This window comes from Heterodontus francisci, unplaced genomic scaffold, assembly GCF_036365525.1.
Source record: "Heterodontus francisci isolate sHetFra1 unplaced genomic scaffold, sHetFra1.hap1 HAP1_SCAFFOLD_286, whole genome shotgun sequence".
In the NCBI taxonomy this organism is placed as follows: domain Eukaryota; kingdom Metazoa; phylum Chordata; class Chondrichthyes; order Heterodontiformes; family Heterodontidae; genus Heterodontus; species Heterodontus francisci.
In genome coordinates this window covers 874,553-881,488 of record NW_027141006.1, presented here as the reverse complement: position 1 = coordinate 881,488, position 6,936 = coordinate 874,553, and the positions used below count along the sequence as shown (strand labels likewise).

At 43.9% G+C, this 6,936-nt stretch overlaps 1 non-coding gene across 1 annotated transcript; it reads right to left on the bottom strand.

Moving 5' to 3' along the window:
- Nucleotides 1-5,557: 5,557 nt before the first annotated feature.
- trnai-aau (transfer RNA isoleucine (anticodon AAU)) lies at nucleotides 5,558-5,631 on the bottom strand. The gene has a single exon. It is a non-coding gene; the product is annotated as a tRNA-Ile (tRNA).
- Between the last annotated feature and the right edge of the window lie 1,305 nt (nucleotides 5,632-6,936).

Genomic DNA, 6,936 nt, shown 5'->3' with positions numbered 1-6,936 from the left:
TTTAATAGACAACGTTTTGAAACATTCCTGCCCATAAATCTTGATAACAGAGAGTGTGTGGATCTCCTGACTCAGAATGTTTAATGGATACAGTCCTCAGATCCGACAAGGAACCCCTGAACATCCACAGTAAAGACAGTGTGGATGAGGAAATGTAAGAGCCGGGAGCTGAAACTCAGGGACGGCCAAGCTCTCCTGTCATTGAGCTTGTGTGTCTGCTCTGCTCGCCGCACTTCCGGCTCTACTTTGTTTCCAATGAAAAGATGAAAAGGGCCGTTCGGTTTTCCTCTCACTGACAGCGTGTTTCACTCGGGTTAATATAACCCGGGGCTTTTGCTGCTGAAATGAATTCTGCAAGGTCCCAGCAAACACACCGGCTCCCTCCTTTCTCCCCTCTTTCTGTCGGATTGTTTTACCAGGAGGGGCTCAGTAATAACAAACCCCCTGCAGGGAATGACCACAAATTGAGCATCTTAATGGGGTAAGTGGGCAGCTTTCTGGGTTCTAGGTTCCCCCTACCCCGCCCCTCCCTCCCTCCAGTCCAAGCCCCTCTTCACTTTCTTTGGGACTTTGATGAGGGTGAAATGGGGAAAATTCCCATTGATGTTTGAATGCTGAATTGCTGCAGGGATCTGCGCACGCGCGACGTAGCACCGCCCCCAGTGGGACGTCACAATGAGGAGTGGAGCGCATGCGCAGTCTTTCCCCAACCCAGTCTGTGAAGCCATTCACTCAATCAGGGGAAGATGCTTTAAATCAGCTGCTAATGGAGACTTCCCGGGCCCGGGGGAAGGGAACAAACAGCATCTGCTTCCAGCAGCCACTGCTTTGGGAGCGTGACCGCAGATGTGCTCAGAGATTAGCATTGAGTGGTTGGAAGTTGAGGGGGAGTCGGGGAGTGTTTGGAACAGCCACTGTGGAGCAGGAGCTGCTCCCGGAACATGGAGTGAGCCGGGGACACGGGGAAGGGAGAGTTCATTCTCGGACAGTGTCTGGACAGGCTCAGGGAGACACAATGGGAAGAAATCACTATTGAAAATCACTGACAATTTCACCACCCAAAGGAGAGGGAATTTTCCTGCTTTAGTTCCAGTCTCTCACTGTTTGTTGGATTGTGAACAGTGGGGGGAAAATAGCCGCAAAATAACGATGTGGACAGTTAGACAAAGAACATTTATTGCAGACACCAGGTGAGAAGTGTGAAAGGCACATTTTAATTAGTGGCTGCTTGTTTTCCGTTGAAATAGAAATGTGACTGTGTGAAGGTCACTGCTCTATTGGACAGTCCCAGTCATTGAGCAGTGCAGGGCTTGTGTTGTTTCTGAATGTCACAAACTTGTTGTAAAACCACTGCAAACACCTGGTAAACAGAAGCTGAATACTGCAGTACTGCAGTGGAGTCAGACACTGACACTGTTTGTGTTCCTGGTTTTCATTTTGTGATTGTTCATGATGATTATTACTGGGACGATTACATTGATCGCTTTTGTATCTTCTACCTCACCAGTTATTTCATTCCTGCAGGAAAATACATGAAGGAACCTGAATGGGTGTGGTGATTCTTGGACACAAGGAAAAGTGCAGTGATCTCGTTCCAACACACAGTCGGTACAGGATCACTCCCAAAGCACAGAGATACTGCCAGCTCATCAATTCCACTGGAACAAACAAAAGAAGTAGTCAGACAGACACTGATCCCAAAGTCAAGAGACACATTTTCAATCCAACAGTCAAACAACAGCAGGAGAGACAGAAGTTGTTTCCATTTCACTCCAATTCAATACAGCTGACAGGTTGATACATCAATCACAGTGCAAAAACAAACTCACTATCAGATCTAAATAAACTCTGTCACCATGGTTACATTTTAAATATAAAACTTGAAACAGAACAGACAAAATTTACATGATTGAAAGGTGCAGAATGAATGCAAAGAGGCTTCAAGGGGATTTGGACAGGTTAAATGAATGGGCAAGAACATGGCAGATGGAATATAATATAAATAAGTGTGAAGTTCTCCACTTTGGTAGAATGAACAGAAAGAGTATTTCTTAAATGGTGAGAGGCTGGGAAGTGTCGATGTCCAAAGGCACCTGGGTGTCCTTGTTCATGAGACACGAAAAGCTAGTATGCAGGTGCAGAAAGCAATTAGGAAGGCAAGTGGTATGTTGGCTTCATTGAAAGCGTATTTGAGTACATGAGTAAAGATGTATGAAGTCTAGATGAGACCGCACCTGGAGTATTCTGTCCAATTTTGGTTTCCTTATCTAAGGAAGGATAGACTTGTCACAGAGGGAGTGCAACAGAGATTCACCGGTCTCATCCCCGAGGATGGTGGGATTGTCTTATGATGAGAGACTGCAGAAACTGGGCCTACATTCTCTAGAGTTTTGAAGAATGAGAGGTGATCTAATTGAAACAGACAACGTTCTTACAGGGTGTGCATGGTAGATATGGATAGGATGTTTCCTCTGTCTAGTGAGTCTAGAACAAGGGGACACAGTCTCAGAATAAGGGCAGGCCATTTGAGACTGAGATGAGCAGGAATTTCTTTACTCAGAGGGTGAGAAATCTGTGGAATTCTTTATCCCCGAGGGCTGTGGAAGATCAATCATTGAACATATTTAAGACAGAAATCGATAGATTTCTAAATACTAACAAGATCAAGGGATATGGAGATAGCAGGGAAAAATGGCGTAGAGGTAGATGATCAGTCACGATCTGTTTGAATGTTGGAGCAGGCTCGATGGGCTGAATGGCCTAATGCCCCTATTTCTTATGATCCTTTGAATCCCAATAATGTACATCAGACGTTAGACCATGTTGTGCATTACATACCAGGTCAAAAATGCCACAGAGATTAAGACTGAAAGATACATTATCAATTCCATTACTACAAAATGAAGGACTTGGAGCTTGCAGACCAGCCCATGTATCAGATTGAAAGTTATATTTTCATTCACAATCGTTTTCACAGAGCTAAATATTAAATATCAATCCACAACTTGTACAGGACTACCAAATAAAACCTACAACTGTAAAATACAGTTAATTCATATTTTAAATTAAACACAAGGCAAACAAATATTGATACATTAAGAGAGCGGGAAACAGTGAGAGCAGAGTGGAGCATAAAGAGCCCAGGAGAGGGAGCAAGAGTTCACTCGGAGAGCAGGGAACAGCGAGAGCAGGCGTCAAAAAAGGCAAAGAAATACACAATTAATGGGAGAACACTGAATGGTGTAGAGGAAGTGAGGGACGTTGGAGTGAATGTCCACAGATCCCTGAAGTAGCAGTACAGGTCAATAAGGTGGTTCAGCAGGTCCTTTCCTTTATTAACTGAGGTATAGAATATAAGGGTGATCTGGGTGTCCATGTCAATAAGTCACTGACAGCTAACATGCAGGTGCAGCAAACAATTAGGAAGGCTAATAGTATGTTAGCCTTTATCGCAAGAGGATTTGAGTACAGGAGTAGTGAATTCTTGCTTCAATTGTATAGAACCTTGGTTAGACTGCACTTGGAGTACTGTGTGCAGCTTTGGTCCCCTTACCTCAGGAAGGATATTATTGCCATGGAGGGAGTTCAACGAAGGTTCATCAGACTTGTTCCTGGGATGGTGGGACTGTCCTATGAAGAGAGATTGGGGAAACTGGGGCTCTATTCTCTAGAGTTTTGAAGAATGAGAGGTGATCTCATTGGAACCCACAAAATATTTAAAGGACAGTCAGGGGAGATGCAGCTAAGATGTTTCCCCTGGTTGGGGAGTCGAGAACCAGGGGACGCAATTTCAAAATAAGGGGCAAGCCACTTCGGACAGAGATGAGGAGAAATGTTGTTACTCAGAGGGTTGTGAATCTTTGGAATTCTGTAACCCAGAGGGCTGTGGAAGCTCAGTCATTGAGTATGTTTAAAGCAGAGATTGATAGATTTCTAAAGACAAATGACATAAGGGAATATGACGAAAGTGTGGGGAAAAGGGCATTGAAGTGGATGATCAGCCATGATCATATTGAATGGTGGGGCAGGCTCGATGAGCTGAATGGCCGACTCCTGCTCCTATGTTTCTATGTTCCTAACTCCACATTGTCGATGAGACACAGCCTCAGGCCGACTTGTCGGGTGTTGCAAACCGATAACACTGCTTCTGATCTTCACCAGAACAGAGTGAGATGTGAAATTGATCAGGAAACAGACTGTGAGAGAATACAACAGAATAAAACACATGGAGAGACACTGTGGAATAACAAATAGATTTGATTGGAATGTTGAATTTTGATTGGAATGGATAAAACAGCAGAAACAGCAGATTAAATTGGGACAGAAAAGAGAAACTGATGGGAAGAAGGAAGGAAGGAAAGGATGGATCTGTTCACTTTTTTCAGTTTTTTCACTGGTCCATCAAAGCTGAATTAAAATAAGATGCAAAAAACAGAGAATTTCACCAAAAATTGAGATTAAATGCTGCCGAAACCTTGAATTGAAGGATGCCCCAACAGATCACCTGTTTAACTGTCTCCTCACTGGGGGATTTCAATCAATGAGCAATATTATTCTCTACTTTTCTTTTGTTAAATGAAACCACTACTGTCACTTGGAGTTAATATCCCTGTGTTCCAACTCCTGAATAATAAAATTGTGAGTTTCGTGATATTTTCTGGACACATTTCCTGCTGAAAGAACGAAGAACTCTTTTCTAATTTACACAATACTATATGCACACTCATCAAGCCTCCGAAACTAGCATCCTTGGTTCTGCTCTCTCCTCCCAAACCTCATCTCATGTGACTGTTACATCATCACTCTGATTGTGGGAGGGGTTAATCCCACTGTCTTCAGCATTAACCCTTTACATCCTCATACTGCACTGTCTGTCCAAAAAAATCGGTGGAGGGAACTTGAATTATCAAAACAGCAACAGCTGCCAGTTGAAAATCAACTCAACCCATCAGAGAGACACTGTCAGAGAACTTCCTGCATCCAGTCCTGACCCTGTCACATTAAGCAGCTGCTCAGCCAGACCCCACTCTCATCAACACTGAACATTTTTACTGAGATCCTTCAAATACTGTTTATAAAAGGCCGCAAATATCAAAGTTCACACAGTTGTATTAAATGCAACAAAGTTTAATATCTTCTCACCGTTTCTCGGTAACCACATGAGACATAGGTTTTCTTATTTGGTTCCTTTGATTTTTCTTGTTCCTAACTGACAAATATTCCAAACCTCAGATAAACCCTCCCACTTGCGTCATGTCCCAGTCTCGGTTAAAAGCAACACATAATGACACAAACACTCTCCTTCAGTGAGATTAATATCAAGCTGTTTTCCAGGTTGAATGTAACTGTGAACAAATTTATGTCAAAGAAGTTACCTTTGATCTATCAGCACTAAAATTCTGTACAAGGAGGAACAGCCATTCCAAAATCATATCCTTCACAAAGGCTGTTTTTTTGATGTGATTGAAAATTATCATGTATTTTGAATTAAATTTCACAAGACACCGATGTCAATATTGATAATGAAACTTTTCAACCATGTTGCTACTGTGAAATAAGGCTTTGCTGGGAGTTGAACTCAGGATCTCCTGTTTATTAAACAGGTGCTTTAACCAACTAAGCTACAGAGCCAGATCACAGATGTGTGCATAATTGAAATCACAGGAAGGTCTTGTAGAGAGTGGGCAGGCTTTGGCGAGTCAAGAGCTGAGTTCGTCACGGCAGAGTTCCCAGCCTCTGACTCGCTCTTGCAGTTGCAGCTGTAGTTGTAATTGTAATAGGCAACCGTCCGTCTCGGAAGACGATGGGCTACGCCCGGGGTGTACGTCACTTCTGTATTAAACATAGTTTGTTGTGGCTGTAGAGGATGACTCGTGAGTGACAATCCCTTCCGCAGCTGGTGCAGATGAATATCATTGGCCCGAGGTCGACTGATAATTTTTCCTTCCTCTGAGCTCTCTTTCCCACCATCTGGTCATTTCTTTTGTCCTCTGCTTTTCCCATGGTCTTCCTGAATGCCTTTCTCCAGGAATTCCAGTCAGCAGGAAGGACTTCCCATGCATCCACTCCAATCCCAGTCAGCTTGAGATCTCGCTTTGCAGATGTCCTTGTATCACAGACGTGGGTGACCTGTTGGTCTCATGCTGATAGCAAGCTCACCAAAGAGCATGTCTTTGGCAAAGCGACCGTCATCCATTCAGCACACATGACCCAGTCAACAGAGTCACCGCTGACTCAAGAGGGCAAACATGCTGCAGATCCCTGCACGCTGGTGTACTTCCTCATTCGGCACTCTGTCCTGCCAGGAGATGCCCAATATCCATCTGAGACAGCGGAGGTGGAAGCTGTTCGGCTGCTTTTCTTGGCTTGTATAAGTTGTTGATGCTTCTCTACTATAAAGGAGGGTGCTGAGAACACAAGCCGAGAACACGCAGAGCTTCACATTTTCGATCAGTTTGCTGTCGGTTCACACTCGTCTTCTCAACTTTGACATGACAGCTGCAATATTGACAATCCTGGTGCTGATTTCAGTATCAAGGGACAGATTGCTGGTGATTGTTGATCCAAGGTATGTGAAGCTGTTGACAACCTCCAAAGTGAGGTTGTCGATGTTGATGGAAGGTGGAGTCTCTACGTCCTGGCCCATAACTTTGATCTTCCTGATGCTGATCGCCAGTCCAAATTCCTTGCAGGCCAGGGAGAACCGATATACAAGCTGCTGTTAATGAACTTCATTATGGGATGTCAGCACAGCGTCATCAGCAAACAGCAACTCACAGACCAAGAACTGACTCATTTTGGTCTTGGTGCGCAGTCTTGCCAAGATGAACAGCTTGTCATCAGCTCTGGTATGCAGGTGGACACCCCCATCTGAGTCACTGAAAGTTTAAAATAGCAGCATGGAGAAGAATATGCCAATTGTAAAGGATGTGAGCT